Raw genomic sequence first — 25,089 nt, forward strand, 5'->3', positions numbered from 1 at the left:
AATACATGACTGAAGAGTTCAATGTTGTTATAAACTTTAACTCAACATCAAGATTTATGGATAGTCTTTCACATTATGATCTTTTAAGGCTGGAAGCAGACTAAAAAATTTTCCCAGAGAGTTGTAAGCAGGTTGAAAGATGGATTGTTGCTTTTAGTGTGTGTATGCATCCCACTGTTACCTCTAATAAATAGCGGATGCAGGTTTATGTATGGTTTCTTCCATTTCTGGATAATGCTGATGTTATCCATGCTATCCATTGGAAGACTGGCTGACATTCTCACCAATGAAGTGCACATATAAGGAGGGACTGTGGGCATGCACTTGTGCAATTCCCCCAGTCCCCCTGCATGCATACTGGAGGGGGCCACCTCTAGCCTCAGAGGCAAGATGCCTCTAAATGCCAACTGCAGGGGAGCAACAGCAGGAGAGGGGCATGCCCTCACCTCTTGCGTATGGGCTTCTCAGAGGCTTCTGGTGGGCTAGAGATGGCCCTTCGGCCTGATACAGCAGGGCTGTTCTTATACTGCTGTGCAGAGTCCTTAGAGTTCCAAGCACTGCCTGCACTGCAGAAGGCTCTGTAAGATTAAAAACCCATCAGTGAGGGTTCCAGTCTTGCAGAACCCTTCCAGGGGAGTGCTCAGGACCCTAAGGGTTCTTGTGCAACAGTACATGCATGCCCAGAGGGACCGGGGAAGTTCCATGAGGCTCCTGACGTCTCTCTGCAGTCCATCCCCAGCGTGTACCCTTTGTTAGGATTTCAGCCATAGTTTTTAAGTCCTGATAATAAAAGCATCCTTTTGTTACGAACAATGTTGGTGCTGATATTTTCATTGTTTTATTTTATTCCTATGGTCACGACTGTTAAAAACTAAAATATGTTTAGATATTTTTTGCTATAGCAGCTTCCTGCTCCCTCTCTAATGTTGGGTACTAAAACAGTGTGTAATTAATGTGAATAAAACAAAGACGTTTATATTTTACATTTCATAAATATAACAAATAGTAGAATTTTATGTGCTAAGTTAGAAGAAATACATCTTAAAGTGTAGGTCTGATAAGAACATAAATACTGCACATATTCAATTTATCTTAAATTTTGTGTTTTTTCTGGGGAGAACAAGGTGGGAGAAACAAAATTCCTGGAAACATTCCATCTCTAGTCCAAAAGAATTCAGTTTTTCTGAGATACCTGGAATGCCCCCTATAAGTGTGTGAATACAGTTTGATTTTGGTCATTCCTCTGAATATAATCCGGGGCGGGGGGGGGGGATACACACATCTACATTCAACCCAAAAACAAACACACACATACACACACAAACACACACAAGGCAGGATCAAATGCAACACAGAGCCAAGACAGACTTCTCATGCTGTGCAACATATCAAAGTCTGATGCATGCAAAGAGGAGGAAGGATTCCATTTCAGATGCTGGCTTACAATAAGCCAGGAACTCTCATTAAGTTTGAACTGTCGTATCCTGGCTTATTCTAATCAGAGTTTAAAAATAAATAAGGATCTGAAGCTGGGATAATTGAATTTTAGCATATGCTATTTAGCCTTCGATTCCTTTTAAATTTTGAAACACTGAGTAGAATAAGCCAGGTTTGCCCAGGCTGGACATAACAAGGCACCCTGGCTTGCTGTAAGCCAGAGCTAGAAGCAGAATTCTTCCTCCCCTCACATGTGAAGGGGAGGGAGAGCATGCATATCCAAGGTTGGGGATATGCAAAACCAAGATTCATGCAAAACCAAGATTCAGTCCTGGCTCCATCTGAACTCCAAAGGGGCACTGATTTGTGTCTCAAAGACAAGAAAACAGAGAGGACAAGGACCAAAAAGATGACTACTCATAATGTCAAAATGATCAATGCAAATCAGTCGTATGCAGATTCTCAATGGATCATTCCATCATTTCAAAAACTTAAAATATGTGAGTAAGGAATGTAATGGTAGAGCTGCTCCTGATTGTCCACGCACAAATGTAGTAACAGACGTGTGAAACATGTTCCTTATTTATGAAAAATGTTTCCACTCTTCTACCTCATGGCGTTGGATACTCAAAGATACTTCTCTGAGTGTATATAGTTTCTGAACAACTTGTGCAGATAATTACCTCCCCACAAACTGCCAAAAAGTTGGATTTTCTCCTTTCTGCTTGATTCTAAAACAGGTCCTGGAAAGTTGAATGCTAATGGCATTTTATCTAGTTCCACTCCGAGTGCAAAGTGCAGTCCTCAGAACTAGGTGCTATGTGGACAATGAGAGACACAAAGTTTGTACACAGTGGGAGCATCTCCTATTAAACATATCCAAACTCGCCCTCATCTTCTCTGTCACAGCCACAGATACACCAAACAGCTTATTAGGGATTCTGGATATTGTAGTCCAACAGCTATATCCTACAATAACTGATATAATTAGAATAAGCAAAAGTGGGTACTCAAAACAATCCTTTATGCAATCACGGCATTATTCAGCCTTTATTTTAATTCCAACTTGCTTACTAATTACCTAGTGGTCCTGAAGGCTTCACAACTGATACCCTTTGAGCAGCCTCATTTACAAAGTGTCTGGCAATAATCTCTCAGCACTGCATTATCTTGCCCTTTTCACCACATTATTTAATCAATAGGGTAATGACCTCAAATAAGCCATTTCCATGGCCATCTTGTCATGCAGTGTAAAATAAATGAATCCAACAGAAGTATTAGTGCACATGCCTTCTGGTTTACAACACAAAAAAGGATCCATTTCCATTCCAAAGTGATTCTAATTTGCAGAAATGGCTATCTTTCAAATCTCTTCCCAGCAAATAATACATAAAATGCTGCAGGTCATTGTTATTTTCTTTGAATCAACTTAATTATGGAGCACATGCATTCATGATAGTGTTCATAGCAAAGATTTCTCCAGATAACACAGGAAATAACCCTTTTCTGTAACACATCATATCATCACTTGGAGCACTGTAGTGTGACAACAAGCATAATATTTAACACGATGAAATTATATGTGGCATAAATACTTTACTAAGGGTCAAACTACACATCATATTAAACAAGGCATTGTAGTACAGTCTTCCATTTTCTTTTTGAAACAGTAGCTGTAGGGAGATCCATATGCAGCGTGCAGCATGTGGGTGGGCGGGTTAATGCTACCCTCACTGTTTTCTGCTATTTGTCCCTGTAGGGAAGCTATTTTCATAAAGCTGTTATATAACATCAAATGTAATTGGAGATGAAACTAACTTTTTTTTGGAGGGGGGCCTCCCTCTAAGATATCAAGGTGCTGTTGAGTCCTCTCACTTTGTCCTGGTGGATACTTAATATTTTCTTTTCTTTTATAATGTATCATATTTATATGCTGCCTGATATATACATCTCTAGGCGGTGTACACAATCCAAGTGACCATATAAAAACAAAACACCTTCACAGAATAAAAACCATTAAACACAATTCACAGAGCAGAACAATTTCACAGAACAGTGTTTAATTAAAGGCCTGAGAAAACAGGTATGTCTTAAAGGTCTTTTAAAAAGCAGTCAGAGATGGAGAAGCTCTTTTTTTGACATGATGTTCATTCCAAAGCCCTGGGGCAGCCACAGAGAAGGTCCAGTCCCGAGCTTTCTCCAGAAGAGCCAGTGGCACCCACATTAAGTACCCTGGACCTAAGCCATATCCCACATACTCTCCTCCCCACCTCCTACAGGACAAGTAGGAGGGGCAGCTGCCATTAGGACTGCTCAGTTTTCCAAGAGCAAAGCACAGGGCAACACAAATGGCAAATATTCCGTTTTCCTTCCCAGACTTAGAGTTATAGGCTTTATGTCTGAGGGAAAAGGTATCTTAGCCCATGAAGCAGCCTCACGAATATCATCCCTGCTGAGGAGTAAGGGTATTCATGATGGCTAAGCATGGATTTGAATTCCCTTGTTTCCTTTCCCTACTAGAGGAGAAAGTGCCCAGTCAGCTACACTCCATTCACCCTGCTGATTAAACACAGTGAAGCTAGGTCCTGCTTGACTGTTTGTGCTTCTCCATCTGGAAGCAGGGAGGGGACAAAAAAGGACAACAGGAGAGGCGAGAGGAGGTCCATTCATACTTTATGTGCAACACTCGTAGTATGAATGTACAGTGTTTTGTTGTAAACCACCCAGAGACTTGCGTTTTGGGTGGTATACAAATGTGTTAAGTAAAATAATCATCATCATTCACATGTTATGCTGAACACAGATACCGAAGTACACTTCCTACCTGTGCCATGCATCTGAAGGGCCAGGTTCACTTTTTAAAAATGAACACTGGTAGAGTCATTCACACAAACACACGTACGGGTGTACAGACATCTGTACAATCATACAACATAATGTCTGAATCGGGCTAATGTCAGTCCAGCCAGCCAGGGCACATCCTTCTAAAGCAAGGGTTCCCAACCTGGGTTCCTCTAGATGCAACTTCAACTCCCAGCATCCAACCACAATTTATTGTGGCTGGGGGTGCTGGGAGCTGTAGTTCAGCAACATCTGGAGGAACCCAGGTTGGGAGCCTTGCATGACAAACCTCTAATCTGGAGGTAGCATCTGAAGAGTATCTCTCTTCCTGACTTGTCCCTCCACTCTAGGAAGGAGACAAAAGAGAGCCTTCAAAGGAGAATCTTTGTTCTGATGGCAACACATATCGCTCATGTTCTCTCCTTTCCAGGAGGGGAAATTCCCTGCTTCCAGAATTACAGGGCAACTGAATGCATACAGATATGTCCAACCTGAATACCTGGAGAGGATTTGCACTCACCAAAGTTGGGTCGCTATATTCAAGCCTGAAATGATGCCTTTATTTTAAAATAATCAGGGGCTGAAAGGAAAATAGTCCTTGAGGAAGTGGCCTTAGAGGTGGAGCACTAACTCTGCATGCAGGTTCAACTCCTGGCATCTCCAGGTAGGACTGGGAAGGACTCCTGTCTGAAACCTTGGGGAGCTGCTGCCAGTCAGTCAAGACAGTAAAGACCTAGATGGGTCAATGGTCTGACTTGGTATAAAGCAGCTTCCTATATCCAAGCAGCAGCACTCTTCTCAAGTTGACAGCAAGGGGCAGTTTGACTGGAACATTAAGCTGCTACCTTCTGCCTAAACTGTTTATGTGGGAAGAAGCTTCGGAGGCAACTAGTGGGGGAAAGGCTGGAGGCGAAAGGGTTAAGAACCCTCTCCCCCATGTAGGTATTCCATTCCGAAACTGCATTTTATATAAACAAATAGACATTGCAGAGTGGGAGAACTAGTCAACTGAGCATCAGGTTCAACTCTTATGAACTACTGCCAAGTTAAGTGACCCATGGCACTTGTGACAAGGCACTCATGGAAAACGACAATAAGAAAGACAAATTAAGAGAAACAAAGATGAGAAGCATATGCAGAATATGAAAGAAAGGACCGGGGAGATGTGTCAGAAGCAGCAATCTTGCAACCTTTCCAAAGTCTTGCAGACTTCGAAGTCTTTCAAAATCACATGCCTGTTCTTTAAAAATTATTTTCTTGGCATTTCCAACTTCTGCTACTAAGAAGCGCACACAGTTCTTGCTAGCAGAGGAAAATTTTAGTAGTTGCTCCTGAGTCAAGGATCGACACTTGTCTTGAGATATTGAATGAGCTTTGCCTCCAACTTGTTAATCAAAGTGATGCGTTTGTGACACTATGCTCTAATGAAATAGAAAAATCTTAACTGCACCCAAGCTGCTTATGGTTTTTGGCACTTCCATTTTTAGGTGTGTTATGAAAATGACAACGTGCCAGTCACCCAGGCTGTCAGGCACCAGCTAAAATCTGTTCAGAGCCAGAGTAATTTACACTTGGATGAACACCTCCCAAGAAGTTATCACTAAAGTATTCAAAGGTTTAGGTGCAACTCATGGCTTGTTAGGTAACTCCTATAATGAGCCTACGTGTGATGAAATGGTTACAGGCAAACATTCCGTCAAGCTCACACAGGAGGTGTTATAAAGGTAAGGATTCTTGCATGCGCACAAAACACCTGCTGTGTTACAAGATATTCGATTTGGGCTATAAAGCTGCAGTTTGGAAATTGTTCCCCCCAAACAACTAACAAGACACGAGGCTAGCAGAACAGCACCCTGAAAAAGTTACATCTCTTCAACTAGCCCATCCGTTGGGAAAGGCATCAGTATTATCCTCATGGTTATTTACACAAGTGGTAGGCATACTGAAATATAGCCACAACATGGAAGCTGGTAACGTGAAACAGAGATAGAAAATAGCAATAGCACTTACATTTATATACCGCTCTATAGCCGGAGCTCTCTAAGTGGTTTACAATGATTTTAGCATATTGCCCCCAACATTCTGGGTACTCATTTTACCGACCTCGGAAGGATGGAAGGCTGAGTCAACCTTGAGCCCCTGGTCAGGATCGAACTTGTAACCTTCTGGTTACAGGGCGGCAGTTTTTTACCACTGCGCCACCAGGGGCTCTTGATGCCCCTTGACATGCCTCTTGACATCACAAATATCCCTTTTAAAACATGCTGAGACAGCAGTTACCCACACACTCAGTTGGGGCATTGTAGTGCACAACCCAAAATGTGAAAAGTACCCCTGGTACCTCTTTCCCTCCGGGGCAATACTGCAGTTACTGTGAGGTCCCAGTCGACAGAGACTAGACACATGTTTGGGGAGGTGAGAAGGTTTTGTCCCCGCTTCAACATTTGCTCCAAAATACAGTGCTTTGTTTCTTCTCATGTGAAAAAAAATTGAAGTTATTCACTTAGATAGCAGAAAGTAATTCGGATTACTCTTGGATATCATTGGAGGAGGCAATCAATTCCCTTGTGACCCATGTTTTATATGTGTGTGCATGTATGAGGGGGAAAAACAAATCTATGTATGTGTGCATGTGTTCATACTTCCAAATGAACCCAGTACTTCACAGAAGCACCTAAGAATGATTTAGCATCATATATAGAATTGTGACATAGCTGGATTGTCTGAAACACTTAGATTTTCTCTCCCTCTTATTTAAGGATAAGACAATCAACAGGATTGTGAGAACATTCTAGCAGGATTTTGGAAAAGATATTTCTATATCTGTAGAAAAATAACTATTCAAAACCCCTGACTAAAGATTGTGCAAGATATGTGTCAACAGATAGCCTCCTTCACAAGTCAGCCAGCAAAAACTTGCAAAAGCTGGGACAGGTAGCACCAGGTCTGCCAAGAGCTATACTGGAAAGTACATCATGGCAATCTAGATGTAGTCCCATCCACATGAGATGAACTACAAAAGCAGATAAGGCACAGGAATGCATATATTGGAATTTATACATATGTCCATTAGACATTTGTATCTATGAGTAACCAGTTCAAAGTAAAGCATGAAGGACCTGCAAACCCAGAATTAACAAACTGCTCTACAGCATTATAACACACTGAGCATTATAACACACTACTGCATTATAATACACAATTTTTTAAAAAAAATCAAACAGAATTAATTATCCAAATGTATACTTATGCATGCATTACTAATAATCTTGTTCTGAAGGTGTTTTAAAAACAATGTTGTGGAATTTGAGTATTCTCAAGTTTTGGAAAATTGAAATTCACACTGAAAGTAATTTTGGGTGATAACTAGATAACACTAGTTTTCTAAATCTGGAGCAAGTCCCCAATTATTACAATAAAAATCTCCAAATATGTATTTACTAGAAGTTGAAAACTCTCCAGAGTGAACTCTATGGAAGAGCAATAGTGTTCTGAAATTCAAGGAGAAAAGGCACATGCTTTAAGAATTCTGAGATTGTGAATTACAATATCACATGTAAACAAACGTTAACTTTCCCAAATGTTGTCTTCCTAGTTTGTTTTGATTGTAGTTCAGATATATGAATAACACCCAGACTAAAGACATGTTCACAGAACAAAATTCCATACAAGCAACAGAGAAGGGGTGATTTTTGTCAATCCACTCTCCTTTCTGCTACCCTATATGTCCCCCCAAAACCTGAGAGTTGTGGGAGAGTAGTGGGAACTCTGAGAGTCCCTGAGAGTTGTGGGAACTAGGGACATATTTTCAGGGGGCTTCAGGAGCAGCAGAGGGACGGGACAAATGGCAAAAATTGCCTTTCCTCCGCAACACATGCAAACCCTTTTTCTGTCCACTCATCATTAGTCTGAATGTTGACCACTATTTTTTTAAAATGTTCTGATTACATACCTATTTCCCTTCCACTTATGTACTTGGCACATTTAGTTTGGAGCCTCTGTAAGGAAATTGATTTCGTTCAACTGAGCCTCTCTGTCATTTTATTTAGAATCGTGCTCCAACTCAAAGCATTCAAATCCTGTGGGGAAAGAAAAGGATTCTTCTAGCTATCCATACTGTATAAGATGCTCACCAGTTCCTGGAAGGATAACAAAACTCTCAAGAGGTAGAACAGCCTAGTGGTTTTCTTATCTGTAATACCACTGGCACTCCTCAGAAATGAGTATACATCACCCAGTAAGATAAGAGGCATATGTGTAGAATAAAAAAGGCCATTGCTTTGCCACTTTTGCAGCCTTCTAGTTGAGAAACCTCTGAAGCAGAAAGTACTAAAACCCCCTCAAGGAATATACCTATTGGGGGTGGGGGCCAGGGAATCAGTTTTCTTAAACCTATCTAATGGTGAGAGTTTTTCAGGCTGCTCGGAACACAAAACTGTGGGATACAGCGTTATTTTACATCTCTCTTCCACTATTAGGAAATACACTCACACCTTATTTTATCATATTTTAGTTTTGTAAAGGTCTTTGTTCTGCATGGATGGGTGCCTGGTACGCAACCCAATGAAAGCCAGTTCTTTGCTATTAAAAATCAGGCAGTTGATAAAAGACAAACATACAATTTCTCCTTGGGTTCAATTTCCCAGACCTTTCAAAAACTCAAGATCACATTGGATCTTGTAACAAAATGGGCTGTTTGGACAACACCCCCCCCCACCACCAACTGACACATGCCATTAAAAGAGGGATGTGACGAGAGCACAAATATGCTTTCCAGCATGTCCCAATGTCTACCCGACATGTTCCTTTATCATGTGAGGGGTTGGTTCATCCAAACTGCTGCTCTACACATAGCCCAAACACTAATTTAAATGGGTGCCTTACCTAGGCCATGTGTTGAGTGATGGTTTGGACTAACCGCCCTGCCCATGCAATAAAGGTACACTCTGGGAGGTGCCAGGAAGATTTAAAGATGTTCACACACTTAGCACCTCCCCATGTTAATCATGTGGACTGGTTTGAATGGTGGGGAATAGTATCCAACTTGGCCCAATAACAAATACATATCTAACAACTGCCAGCATCTTTTTCTAAATTATCATAGCTCTAGAACCTTCCAGCTATATCTCAATACAACTTTATAATATTCTAGAAAGAACTAACATAAAGGGAGATTTTCATTCATATTCTTTGAATGGATCAAGATATGTTCCTATATCTTGATATCACTTTGTATCATTTATACTAAGCTATGCCTAATTTATTTTATTATTTTTTACTTTTAGACATGTATACACCACCCATCTTCCTTAGGTCTCAGGGTGATTTACATAAATTACTTCAGGAATTAATATATTTTAGATAGCATACCCCTCAAAACGTTTACACTGAATAATTTCTTAAAACGTATTCTTTTCCCTCAAGTTAATGCACAATTGCAGCACAAAACATATAATTTGAAAAGCACAGGAAGAGTCTTGCATGATTTTTTACACTGTATGTAAACAAAACTGTATATTACATTTTAAAAAGAACCACAGGGCTACATTCTGGGCAGTTGCTCATTTAAGAAAGAGCTCCACTGGGGCTACTGCACAACTTCCAACAGAAGGAGAACTGCAATATTGCATGGAAGTGTATTTTAGTCATTTCGCAGCAGCCTCATTGATACACCATCAAGGCTGCCTTTGAACTCAAGCAGCAGCACCAGCAGCTTACGTGCCTCAGCAGGAGGAGACTCTGCAGAAGGTAGACTGCCATTTTTAACTCTTTAAATAACAGAAATAATATTCTTCTTCTTTTACTGAAAAGGGGATTTTAAAGGATTTTTTAAAAAGTATTCCAACTTATGCGCCATCACTATGCACATGGCACCTGCACCTGCACATTATTATTATTATTATTTATTTACACAGTCAGACAGGTGTTATTGTCTGGTTTGTTTTATCCAGACATCGAGTCCTTCCCAAGGACCTGGGATGGCTGAATTTTATTGTCAATGTTGTTGCTGTTGTTATAGATATCGTCGCAGAATATAGGCTGTTCCCAGTAAAGCTGCTTTTTGTAATTGGCTGATGGTGATTTCTGTGGCCCCTATGGTGTTGAGGTGCTCTTCAAGGTCTTTTGGAACTGCACCCAGGGCGTCAATGACCACTGGGATTATTTTGTTCTTCTTCTGCCACTGCCTTTGAATTTCAATTTGTAGATCTTTGTATTTGGTGATTTTTTCTATTTCTTTTTCTTCTGTTCTGCTATCCCCTGGTATTGCTATGTCGATTATTTTCACTTGTTTTTCTTTCTTCTCGACTACAGTTATATTTTATTATTTATTTATTTATTTATTTATTTATTTGATTTCTATACTGCCCTTCCAAAAATGGCTCAGGGCGGTTTACACAGAGAAATATAAATACATAAGATGCATCCCTGTCCCCAAAGGGCTCACAATCTAATGTTTAGATTGACAGTGCATGGGGTTTTTGGGAAATGTGACATCCCAACAGGAAGCTGGAAGGGGCAGCTGAGAGCACTTAAGCACCTGCTCTCCTTTGTCTTAAAGTTCAATTTCTAATTTCCTTAAAAGTGCTCAAACCGTGCTTCAAACTGTGGTTCATGCACATCCCTAGAGAGGATGTTCTTAACTGCCTTGAGAAATTCAAAATTAACAAATCACCGGGGCCAGATGACATCCACTCAAGAATTCTAAAGGAACTCAAATGTGAAATTGCTGATTTTCTAGCAAACCTGTGTAACTTCTTCCTACATTCAGATTCTGTACTGGAGGACTGGAAAGCAGAAAATGTAACTTTGATTTTGAAAAAGGGATCCAGGGAGGATCTGGGAAACTATAGGTTGGTCAGCTTAGCTTCTGTGTCGAGTACATTGATAGAAAGAATACTTAAGGACAAAATTGTTAAACATATAAAACACACCTTGCTGAAGAAAGACCAGCTTGGCTTCTGCAAGTCTTGCCTCACTAACCTTTTGGAGTTCTTTGAGACGATCAACAAGCAGATGGATAAAGATAATCCAGTTGGCATAGCATACTTGGACTTCCAAAAAACTTGGAAAAGTCCCCCACCAAAGATTCTTGAGTATACTTAGCAGTAATGGGATGAGGGGACAGGTTCACGTGCAGATTGGTAACTGATCAAAGGACAAGGAACAGAGGGTAGAAATTAATGAACAGTTTTCACAATGAAGGGAAGTAAGAAGTGGAGTCACCCATGGATCTGTACTCAACCCTGCTGGATCAGCCCAAAGGCCTATCAAGACCAGCATCCTGTTTCCCACAGTGGCCCACCAGATGCCTCTGTGGAGCCCACAGGCAAGAGGAGAGGACTAGTACTGATAGGCATTTTCTGCCAATCAGTACTATGGGATGAGGTGATGGCCACTAGCTTGAATTGCTTTAAAAGGGGATTAGAAAAAGGACAGGTTTATAAATGGCTACTAGACTGGTGGTTATAGGCCACCTCCAGCCTCAGAAGCAAGATGCCTCTGAATACCAGTTGCAGGGTGCAACAGCAAGAGAGAAGACATGTCCTCACCTCTTCTCAGATGTGGACCACTGTGTGAAACAGGATGCTGGACTAGATAGACCTTGGTCCTGATCCAACAGGGCTGTTCTTATGTACATTATGGCCAAGGACCAAAAGTATTACTGAAAGAGTACAAAAACAGGCCATAGGTTTTGTGTATTGTTCCCCTCTGCTTCTGTGTGTATGCATGTGGTGTTTGTGTGCAGTACATTTCACAGAACATGATTAAAGGCACCATATTTGACAGTCCTGGTAACAACAAGGGCAAGCCCAATTCATGCAATGCAAACTTCCTTAAAAGATTCTGACAAGGCCTAGTTTTGAATGAGAAGGGACCACCACTTCTCAGGAAGCACTTTCGATGTCCATTTAAACCTTGGCCACCTCAGCGAGTCTGCCAAGTATACTGGCAATTAATGCCAGCTGTGGTGGTAATTTTTATAATATGGACATCAGGTACAGAATGGAGATGACTGGCTCACTTCACGTAGACTACTGAACAGCTGTTGGATGGTAATAACTTCTAATCACCACCGACATTTGAACCGGCAGTGTGTGTACTGCTTAATGGGAGTTACACACGCAGCTGGAGCTGAGAGACTTCATTGTTATGCATTTTCATGTAAACTGTGGCTTACACTTAATGCAATGCAGACTTGAAAGATAATATATAGAATTCACAAAACCAGAACAAAAATATGCATTTTGTTAACAGAACTGTTTTTTCAACTGTAAGCTATGAAAATGTGTCATGGAAATATTTTATGGCAGTGGAGGGGAAGGAAGCATGTTGGAGATAAACAAAGTAACATTTTTCAAGTACTGTATATACATTTGTAGATTTTGATTATTAGCTCTTCAACAAGCTATTCAACACTGCAGGCTAAAAGTTCTCCGGGGGTGTAAGCTTCAATCAAAAGCTAAACTTATTTAAATAAATGAGCAATTATTATTTCCCTTTTCTTTGATGCCTAATCAGAAATCTGTTTTCTCTGAACTTCACCCTTTTTCGTTGGTTTTTTTTTTCTTTGAAGCCAGTCTACTACCTAATAGTTTACACCACACTCAGAGAGAGTGTAAGTAATTTTGGACCCTCAAATACAGGTCAGCTTTTATCACTGATGAAAGAAATTGTCCACATGATATAAAGTAGATTAATGCTTGTTCAACTTCCCATAGAAATGGACAGCTAATTTTTCCTTCCTGATTTCTTGATTTCACAATTTTTTTCCCTTTAACATGTATGTATACATGTGTGTATTTCTCTCCACAAAAGATGACTCCAAAACAAAAAATATATTTGATATAGCCTGGAGATTAAAGAAAGTCTTAGTTGCAGTAGTTGTAAAGAACACATTAGATACCACTATTCTTATGCACTTCTTTACTTTATTTTATTTAATAAATAATTTTACACATTTTGATTATTTTATCAGTAATAAGAATGATGACGTAAGCATGCTGTGCAACCCTCAGGGACACATTTTCAGGGGTCCCAGAGCGCTTCAGATGAAGGGCAAATCAACACAAAAAACCAACCAACCCCACAAGCACTCATACTGGTTTACTCTGGAATGAAGCAAATGCAGACAGGCTGCCCTTGCTACAGACATGCTTCATAAGTTAGGATGTTGGCCAGTGGCTGACATGAAGTGCAGCATTACACCTCCACAATGTTGTACCTGGGGCAGCTGCAGACTTAGAAGGCAGACTTAATGCTGTTAAGAATGCGCCATTGTGCTGCTTGTGCGATTTCTTGCCAGTTCTTAACAGCATCGAGGCTGCCTTCCAAGCCCATAGCAGCCCTGGCATGTCGCATGACAGCTAAATGGCAGTAGGTGCAATGTCAGGGAGTGTAATCAACAGGGCTGTGCACAGGCCAAATTATCAGCTCGATCCCGATTCTGGCCAGTTCTGCATTGTGTTGACCAGGGATTCTCAATGTTGGGCCCTCAGATGTTATTGGACTTCATCTCCCATAATCCCTAGCCCCAGTGGCCTTTGGCTGGGGATTATGGGAGTTGAAGTCCAATAACATCTGGAGACCCAACATTGATCATCCCTGGTTTTGACGATGCAGGGGTTAGCCAGAGTCTCATTGAGCAAATAACTGGGGTCTGCTAAATTGATCAGGAAGGAGTAGGGGGACTTACCTTTTAAAGAAGACTGGCATCTGCAAAGAAAATGGCTGCCTTTTCTAGGGCATGGCCATTTCCTGCCAGTAACACATTATGAAAAGAACTCAATGTCATGGTCTCTCTCTGCCCACCCCCCGCAAAGTATCTATCTAGTCCACTTTGTCCCCAGACAAGTTTGATGCTAGATAAAAGAGACAGGAGAGAGAGAGAGAGAGAGAGAGAGAGAGAGAGAGAAGGAGGGAGCTGCTCTTCACTCAAGAGTAGAGACTGGCTGATGCCATCCCAAGGCATGCTCATTCTGTACTGCATTGTGCTGTGTAAAGTGGCTGGCACCTGAGCTAGCAAAGGAGAGGGCAAGTCAAGCAAGAAGAGGGCGAAGGGTGGCTCCTTGCTGTTTGCCTAGAGCAGTGAATGACAACAAGCCAGAGCTCTCCTGTAAGGTTTATGATCCTTCAAATGCCTAGAGCAACTTACACTGACTGTAATGGTACAGGATCATCACAACATCGTTTAATTAGCTAAGCACCAAATAATAAATCTATGTTCGCATATTTACAATGAGCGAGATATGTTAGAAGACCCTTGATGTTACAGTGAGAGCCACTGAACTACTGGGAGACACAGAGAAATGATAATGCAAAAGCATAACCTGGACTATGCCTGTGTAATTTACTGTGACATTTAATAATACTCTACTAAAGTTTCTAAAGCAAGGCTACCTCAGATATGTTAAGGTCATGTATCATTTACTGTCTTGGTCAATCCAAGCATCAGCAAAAAGTGTAACCATCTTTTCTACAAGGCATTTTAAAAGTAAAGGAAGGTGTAATTGTTCGGGCCATATTTTCCCCACTATACCTGCTATGGGAACATTTCACCTTGGAAATTAAAGTAACATTCCGTAATAAGTGAACTGGGTATGATATTTCAAGGCACATCAAGGACAAGCTTTACAACTGAACTATCAAAATGCTATTAATAAGAGCAAAAATATATGAATGATGCCTACATTCTATAAGGAACAGAAAAAGTTATTGACCATTAAGTTGATATTTCAGATGGCCTCAGTTTGTTCCTATGTTCCACTGAATGTAACAAAATCCATATAACTCTTCTGTTTAATTTCCTTTACTCCCCAGTTACTACAGAATACTGCTAGTGTTGAGTAAAACACTTATTGCCACAATCTGGGGAAGGGGAAGATGTCACTGCTGATCTATGTTACAAATTTGTGCTGTAGATGTTCAGAACCGTAACTATCTACACTTCTAAAAAGGCAACAGAGGCTAAATTTGTCTGTATCATTTGTTTATATTTTTATTAGATGGTAAGAATATTCTAGATACTCTGGAATATGGACAAAACAAAGGATTAGGCTCATGGGGCTACTAAACTAATACACAATTGGAGTGTCTGACAAAGATGAAGTTATTTTAGAAAAACATAGGTATCCTATCACCTCAGTCCTAAACTGAGAAGCTAGGCTAGTTCACAAGAAAGTTAAAACTGGGGTAGGACGTCCGCTACCCACATTTGCATGATCATCAGAGCCCACACAAATCCCTCCAGCCCAGGTTGCTCCCAGAAGGGCTGTCCAGCTTTTAACTGAGGGTGGAGGAGAGCCCTCCTAACTTGATCCTCTGGTCATGAGAGTTCCCGTGTGTCTTCCATCCAGTGGAACAGCACCCTGCCCACCCTCCCTTGCATGGCAACCATAGAAAGCTGTAAGGATTAGGGGTCTGCATGGACCATGGTCTGAGGTCTGGTACAATTTCAGACCAGTCCTTGGTCCAGTTTGGAAAAGTTCAGTCAAACTGCAAACTGGTCTGGCAGTTCAAGGCAGCAAGCGGCACCTTTAAAAGTAAAGATGCAGGTCTTTACCAGTGTGACTGTTGCTCCAGGCAGCTTCCTGCCGAGGTGGCGCTCCCCCAAGCAGCCTATGTGCAGCAGTGGTGCAGCTCTGTCACTTATCTGGCCTCTGTGCATGTGGAGTGACAGAGCCGTGTGGCCACCACACACAGGCTGCTGGGGGAAGAGCCACTGCAGCAGTAAGTTGCCTGGAGTAACGATCACACTGGAAAAGATCTACATCTTTACTTTTAAAGATGCCAATTTCCACCACCCCTGGCCTCAACTCACACCACTGGACCACTTTGCGGTTCAACTGAACCGTACCTAACCAGTCCATTGATGTCGAACCACGGTCTCTGCACACCCCTAGTAGGGACGTGCATGAAACAGATTTGACATTTTGTTTTGAGCTTGAAATGAAACACAGATGGCAGAAACATTTCATTGAAACAGCAGTCGACCCAGTTGGTTCGACAGAACAATCCTCGAAATATTTTGAGTGTTTCAATCATAGGGAACAATGGGGTAACTCAAAACACCCCACTGTTTCCCATGGGTAGCTCCTAGGGACGTGCACAAAGTGTTTTGTCCTCATCCAGGGTGGGATAGAGAACAGGCACTTTAAAAGGGGGAAGGCAGGTCTTACCTGCCCCTCCATTGCTCCTCTGCAGCCCCACCATGGCATTGCCTGTTCCTAGCAGTGTGTGCGTATGGCGTCGACACACAAATGGCTTCTACGCATGTGTGGATGCCATCTTGACTGTTCAGCAATACCATGCTGACACAAGATATCATCCATACATGCACAGACACCATTTGTGTGTTGACGCCACACACGCACACTGATAGGAACAGGGAAGCAGCCGTGCAGCACGGTGTTTACTAGCAGAACTACCAAGAGTGCCAAAGTGGGGTGGCGTGGGGTGGAGGAGGAGCAAAGGAGGGACAGGTAAGACTTGCCTTTTTTAAAAAAATGCCCACTTGCCCCCTGCCAAAATGATTAGGCTGGGGAAGCGTGAGGCATTCATGCACATCCCTATTGCTGCTATGAGTATCTGGTTTTGCTGGGTTTCAGATTGACAAAAGCAGAATTTGGGTGTTGCCTTGATTTGTGGTTTGTTTTGTGTTGTGGCAAGCAATGGACAGCAGTAGTTCTGTGCCTGTGTGTGTGACAGTTCTTGGTGATTGCTGTGGAGTTTCATGTGTGGTCTTGAGTCTAACTTGTGCTTCACTCACTGCACTGGTCTGCTCTGCAATCTGCATTCAAGGGGTAATCAGCCAAACTGTGGCTGATGTTCTCTAGTTGATATTATGGCCATAAGGGTGCTGCTGTAGCAGCTGTTACAATGCTAGGAAGTAAGGAGTCATAATTGTGTGGGGGAGCAACTTGTGCCAATGATTTTACTACAGCAAAGGCAGTGGATTCTGGGTCAATGCGTTGTTGTTGTTGGCCATTTTTGGACTGTGTTTGAAATGTGTGTTCTGTGTTGGGAGAGACAGATTCCCTTTTACTGTATGCTTCTTTTTCAAGGCCGGGTTACAAAATGCATTGTAAATTACAATGCAAAACTTGTGTGCACTCTGAGTGCTGCTTGTTCCAGCCATGTGGAACAATGAGGAAACCCAAAACACTCCTCTGTTCCCGATGAGTAGCTCCTAGGGACACCAAAGTGGGTTGGGTGGTAGGGCATGACGGGTGCTAATCCACTGATGGCCGCTGCTGTAGCAACAGGACACTAAAGTGGGTTGGGTGTTAGGTCATGATGGGTGCTACCTACCACCCAACCCACAAAACAAATAGGCAAACAGGCAATTTTAAACAAAATTTTAACCTTTCCCCCAAACCCCCATAGGATCCTATGGGTTTTTGTGGGAAAGGTTAAACATTAAAAATTGCCTACTTGCTCATTTCTTTGTAGGTTGGGTGGTAGGTAGCACCCATCATGCCCGAACACCCAACCCACTTAAGTGTCCTGTGGCCATCAATGGATTTGCTAGCCTGAAAAGCACACTCTAAGATCCTGAATCTGGAGCAGCTTTGGCAAAGCTGTTTTCTGCTCCTTTCTGAGCAATGGAGGACATTCGCTGCTGTTATGAAGCCTTCCAGTTCACTGGTACTGCAAAGCATGCTGGGAAGGCAGATATGCCCTTGAAGGACTTTCCATGGTGCGGTGGGGCTTCCAGCCACCAGATTCAGCTACAGACCTAGCAGTTGCCTTGAAGGTCTGTGTCCTGGGTTTGCAGACCCACAGATGTTCTGCTCATCTGCTACTGATGGGTAGGAACCCACCTGCCCTCCAAGCCACCACCAAATGTGTGAACAAGCATAGAGTGGCATAGTGTCAGAAATTGAGCAGAAAGACCATTTTCAATACTTTTTCATTCCTGAAACTCAGTGGATGACCTTGGGCAGTCCTTAGTCCAACTTACCTCATAGAGTTGTTGCAAGGATAGCAAGTTGTTCTAATAAGAACTAATTAGCCTACTTTCCTTTCACTGTCTCTACATCTGGACTAAATTTGGTGCAAATCAAGGACCACAAGTTAGATCTCTTGTGTCTCGAATGTTCATGTGTCTGCCATCTTGGATTGGAGTAGATGTCATCATTACAAACTACACCATTGAGGTGTCCCTGTGTGTCACTCACTACAGCTGCTCCGAATTTGGTTCCAATCAGTTAGACAGTCCTCAAGTTAGCACACTTGTGCCTCAAAGGTTTATGTTTCTGCCATCTTGGATCAGGTTGGGTGACATCATCACAAAGTACACCATTGGGGCATCCCTATGTGACAGCTGTAGTAAATTTGGTTCAAATTGGTTAGACTGTCCACAAGTTAGTGCACGTGCCCCTCAAAAGTTTATGTATCTGCCATCTTAATAGGGGTGGAGGACATCGTTACAATCTTTGCTGTTGGGGTGTCCTTATGTGTCCCTACAGCTGTAGCAAATTTGATATAAATCAGTAAAGTGGATTGCAAGTTAGCTCACTTGTGCCTCAAAAGTTTATGATTCCACCATCTTGAATCAGAGTGGATGACATCATCATAAATGACACCAATGAGGTGTCCTTGTGTGTCACTCACTACAACTGTACCTAATTTGGTTCAAATCAGTTAGACAATCCATAAGATATCCCACTTGCGCCTCAAACGTTTATACTTCTGCCATCTTGGATTGGAGTAGATGACACCATTACAAACTATGCCATTGAGGTGAACCTATGCGTCCCTACAGCTGTACCCAATTTGGTTCATAATGGTCCAGGCGTTGCAAAGTTGATGGCGGGGGGACACACATACAGAATTCTGGGTGATCTCATAAGCCTAATGGAAAGTAGGCTAAAAAGGATAACCTCATGGACAGTCCGAATGGATTTAGAGGAAGAGCAGATTACAAATGCACACAGAATTGTTTATCGAGGTTAACATTATTTATCTTGGCAGTTCATTGACAAATGCAAAGGATTGGGATCAGTGTTCCCTCTGAGGCGTGAGCATGTGCTCACACGTTTTTTGATGTCCACTCAGTTAATTTTAGATCTCTCTCAGGTTGAAGGCCCCATTCTGAATGCATGTGTGCACACACTGCCTTGATACTGCCACTCAGAACAAAACTCATTCTGCACACAGATGAAAAAAATTAGGGAGAACATTGATACATTGATTGGGAGTGCAGCCTAAATTTAATCAAAGCAATCTACTGCTGTTAATATTACTATGGATATGTCAGGAAGAGTATTAGATGGTAAAAGAGAACATAAATATGACATTATCCCTTTTCAGAGCTTTGCAGTCTTATTTTGTCTTGCAGTTCTACAAATGATAGGCAAAGATCTATACAGATTTAACCTGTCTAGTACTTCTTTGGACTTAGGGAAACAAAACTTGCTAGCAATTTCAAAATACAATGGTATGGAAAGAAGATCTCAGGAGACCAGCACATGCTAAATTAAGGCAGTACTTGCCCAGTCATACTCTACAGGGTAAGACTAATGCATTGGTTTGCAAAAATGTAAACTGTTTGTCATTAAGGTAATAGATATCAAAGTAAGCTAATTTAAATCACCAAAATGGTCTAATTTAAATAATTGCTGTAAATCAAGTTTCCCATTGTGTAATTAATGCATTTTCTGAACAATCATGCATAATTCTTGTTGCTATACCAATTAACCCATACTGATACTAAAGAGCCGTTCATACTACCTAGGAGTGTATTCCTGAACCACTGGTCATACAGCCTGCATGCTTTTTTCCACTATACAATTACATCTGTTTTGAAACAGATGGGTGGGGCAGAATGTAATTCTGCAACAATGGATGTTGTTTATACACATGCAAGGGCACTGAGCAATATCACTTACTAGAAGGCAAACTCAGAAGAGAGTTAGGTGTTCTAGATCATGATCTAAGTATTCAAAACTTTGTAGAAACAAGCCTGGTAATTACTGGGCAAACCAGTATTTTGCCATGAGATGGAAAATAAATGTCCATATTAGTTTGTAGGTAAAATCATAATATATTCATAATTTGCTATGTTAATAAGTATAACAAATGCCCAATCTACAATATTTATTAACACCTGAACACTAAAATAAAACATTCTCCCTTTTTTATGTATAGAGAAAACCAGGTTTTAATTCAATATATATGATGGGGGTGGGGGAATCACAGAATCAGTTTCAAGAGGAAAGTACAGAATTTAAGCATCTGTAGTAATCTCCATCTTAAACTAGGGATATGCATGAATTGATTCGGCGGGGCTGAGAGCAGTACCTTTAGCAATAGCAATAGCACTTACATTTATATAACGCTCTATAGCCGGAGCTCTCTAAGCGGTTTACAATGATTTTAGCATATTGCCCCCAACATTCTGGGTACTCATTTTACCGACCTCGGAAGGATGGAAGGCTGAGACAACCTTGAGCCCCTGGTCAGGATTGAACTTGTAACCTTCTGGTTACAGGGCGGCAGTTTTACCACTGCACCACCAGGGGCTCATATTTAAGCATGATTAAAGCCGGTCCTTACCCGCCGCATTTCCTGGTGCAGCACTGCACCCAGCAGCCAGCAGACAGCGGTGGGATGCACATGGCTCTGCGCATGCACAGCAGCCATGTGTGTGGTTCAGCAACATCATGCTGAGCATGCACATGGCTACTGCACGCATGCAGTAGCCATGTGCATCCCCCCCGCCAAACCCACACAGGGCACACATGTGCGGAATTCTGAGCAGTGCAGTGCTGTGCCACGCCAGGAAATGCAATGGGTCGGTAGAGGAGCAGGTATGGACCAGCTTTACTCATGCTTAAAGGTACACTCCTCACCCCACCAAAACGATCCGTGCACATCCCTAGCTTACACAAGATTATTTAAATGCAACACTTAACTAAAAATTTATATAACAGAATCAGTTCTCTTTCAAAAACACAATTATCATCCACCTAAATAAATATCTATTTTTAAAAAATCCTTGTGACATCTCTTTAATATGCAAGAACTCTGTGTTAGGGATGTGCATGCAACTGGTGCCTGCCATCCAAAACTGGGGGGAGGGTAACTTTAAGGGTGGGGGAGTGTGCTCTTACCCTCTGGCCATGTTTTCTCTGCTGGCGCTGTGTATTCAAATGGCCTGGCGGTCCAGCAGCATACCTCCCTGCCACCCCATTGCTTCCTCGGACTGGAAGCTCCTGGTGCGCGTGCGCAGGTATGACGTGCACATACACACCGGGAACTTTCAGTCTGAGGAAACGGAATATAGGGCTGCGTGACTACCAGGAACATATTCTTGGAAGTCAAAGAGCATTTTTTGATGGAGGGAAGAGCAGCGAAAATCACCCTCCCTGCACCTGTGCATTCTGCTGATTGGCAAACTTTCAGCTGAGTTCAGAGCAGCCCTTGCTGTGAGGGTGCAGATCCTACTCCATTCTCTTAACGCTGTGCTGGATGTCAGCCAATTTTACTAAAGTGTTTGCCATATGAATTGGTCCAATCATGCGTAAGCCACACCTTTCTGGTAGAGTATAGTGCGTAGATCTTCACATTACAGTACACTGATCTACATAAAAAGCCAATTCCATGTCACCCTTCCCATACAGAATTTATCTTCTGTGTCAGTCACACCATATTCATCATGTATGATGAGGCTGACAGTCTCCACCATGCAACAGATTATCAGCATATTCCTGATGTCTTTTTTAGCCTCACAGCTCATATATATTGGAACTCAAGTTAATTTTGAAGAATCTAAAATTAAAAGCAAAAATTCTTCTTTCCTGGGTGAAAATAACCTCCTTCTTGAATCAGGGATGGTATCAGTAGCTACCAGACAGGGAAGGGAGTTATGACACCAACACTTAAGCATATTTGCCACTTCTTGGTCACCTGCATCAGTAAATCAATGAGCATGGTGATGTGTGAATACACGGTAGAGAATTTATTTTAACATGCCCTGCATAACCCATTTTTATGCAAACTTGGAAAAAGAGTATGTTTCAATACCGTACATATTAACAGGATATAGTTGCTTAGATACCTTTAAGAAATTGACCCAAGAATGTTTGACCCTGCTTGAGGCCACAGAAGTACTGGGGATCAGCAGCAGTGTTTTAATCACATCTTCAGAGAAGCTATTTATCCTACTGATTACTGCTATGAAGAAGTTAAAAAACAAACTACAGGGAAATGCACCTCATACAAGGAAGACCATTCTAGGTCCTCTCTTTTCTGTATGGGTGGTAAAAATGTTGCTGAGTTCTGTTTATTCTCAGCAGCAGAGATAACCATTCTTCTTCTTATTCCTATCTATGTGTCCATTGACAATTCCAGGGTTGAATGGATGTTTTCTATTCTTCCTTATCTGTAGCCAATCTCACTGACTCTCCAAGTTTCATTCCTTTCACAACAGAGTCCCTTTCTGTGCCATCAATCCATCTTTTCCTTGGCTTCCCTCTTCCTTTTTGCCCCCCCACCTGCATTCCTGTCAGAGTGCTTTCTTTCAGACTTCCATTCCAATTACATGACATGACCAAACCATGTAACCTCTTCTTATTTCTTGGAGGTGAGTTTCTGTGCTGGTCCGAATGGTGATGACAGTAAACAGTCAGTTCCAAAATGATTTAGATAAGGATTTTGTATGAGTTAGCTACGGAAGTTAGCTAAAATGCTTTCAGGCTGCACAAAGGATTTAGGCCTTGTAATTCTACTACCGCAACAGTTGGTGAAACAGAAACTCACCATTCTAAATCTAATCTATTTTATTTCCCTATCCAGCCACTGTAGTCTGTGTTCTCATTTCATAGTGCAGTTATCATTGCCCTGTGGGGAGAACTTACGCATGGTGCGGGATTACACTTGCAAATCCTTCCTCCTATCCCACTCTGTGCATCATAACTGTATGTGAATAGGGCCCAGAGACAGAGCCCAATATGCATGCTCTAATTTTGTGGAGTACAGATAGCATGGGTTGGGCTATCTGTACTCCTGCATCAGTAGGTCTCTATGTACTTCCATGTGCAAATATCAGGTGAAGCAGAGGATGGACACAAGATACAGGGCACAGCATACCAGCATAATCCTAATACCACATCTAGTCTATGCTGCAAACCTCAGCAAAGGACTCTTTAACCTCTCATCTTTGCCACCATTGCATTTCCCATCTAGTTTTGTCAACATCTAGGCTTCGTGGGGATGGGACCATAGCTGAGTGGCAGAGCATCTGCTTTACATGCAGACTTAAGACAGGTTTCAGCTTCCACTGCAAAACATACTGATCCTAATTCAGACACAGGAGTTTCCCCATTGATAGCATGGCAGTTGAAGCACACTAGCAAGCTTAATACTCACAACTACCTAAAATATCTCAACGCTCCTGCTATGAACCCCAAGGAAATGCCTACCCTTTCCACTGATCCATGTTCCTTTGGAAGGGCTTCTCTATCACCAGCCTATTATATCAGTCTCTCCCTGACCTCTTTCTATTCCTTTGTTGTTCCTCTTAAAATTGCTATGTTCAAACAGTCAAAGAAAATGTGTTACCCAAATTTTAAAAAGAAACAGCAGTATATAATTCATAAATTAGGTATCATATGACAGAGATGTTACCAAGAATGCAAAACTAAAGGAACTAAATGTTTGAGAGAATACACAAGTGGATTAATTTAATGAGTTTCACATAATGGTCAGGAAAGGTGAATCCACACTTAGAAATCATTACACATTCTGGGAATGGCTATCTTAGGGAAGAGCAGGCGTGAATAAGGCAACATCTAGCCAGCAAACTGAAGAATTTGCAATATTCAAATATTGAAATATTCTTTTTCAAAGCAAAGAATGTGCAATGGGCAAGCAGGTGGTTTGCTTGCAGATGGGAGAGAATCTCTTTGGTCATTCCAGCTGGTTTGGACTACAAATCCCATTATCCTCAGCTACAGTGGCCAGTAGCCAGGGATTATGGGAACTATAGTACAAGATCTGCAGGAGGGCCAAAGTTGTGCAGCCTTGTCTTAGGGAAATAGATGTGAAGCTTGAAGAAACATTGGGCAGGATTCAGACTAAGTTCGTCATGACTAAGAATCACTGAAATAAATGAGACAAGTTAGTCATCACTAACTTAAATCCCATTAATTTCAGTAGTCATGACTAACAGACTGGACGGATCCTGTAAATTGTTGAATGGGGAGTGGGAGGGAACTGAATACATAAATGGTCAAGTAAGATGGATGATAGGTGGGCAGTGGTGATTGAGCAGGTGGAGGATTTCCTTGACTGTGGGCCCTCTGCTACATTTTTTTCTGGGTGACACTGGGTGAATAAATATGGAGCTAAATCTCAACCCCATGGAGCCTTGGCACAGATGATTTTAAACTACTTCAATTCACTGAGTATTTACCATGCCAGTCAAATGCCTTGAAAAGCATTCTAAGTGTCCTCATCATCACAAGTTTGGATAAACGGGAGAGCTACTACATCAAGTTGTACTGCAGGGGTTGGAAGTTAGTCACATTGAGTTCAGATCATCAAACATTTGTACGACCAAGGTTCAGATAAGAGCACTCTGCTGTATTGACTGAAGCACATTAAAAACCACACTACATTCATGGGCAGAGTGTCTAGTTCTTTCATATTTTTAAACTTGAGAAAATAAATTTTGGAAATGGGGGCGGGGGAAAGGAGAACGAGCAGTATAATATTTTGCCTCAGGGTAGCTTCACCCAGAAAATGTTTCTCAAAAACCTTTGTAGTGCACCTTCAACTGAAATGAACTGCTTATCAAATTATGTAGCA

This window comes from Hemicordylus capensis, chromosome 1, assembly GCF_027244095.1.
Source record: "Hemicordylus capensis ecotype Gifberg chromosome 1, rHemCap1.1.pri, whole genome shotgun sequence".
NCBI classification, from domain to species: Eukaryota; Metazoa; Chordata; class Lepidosauria; order Squamata; family Cordylidae; genus Hemicordylus; species Hemicordylus capensis.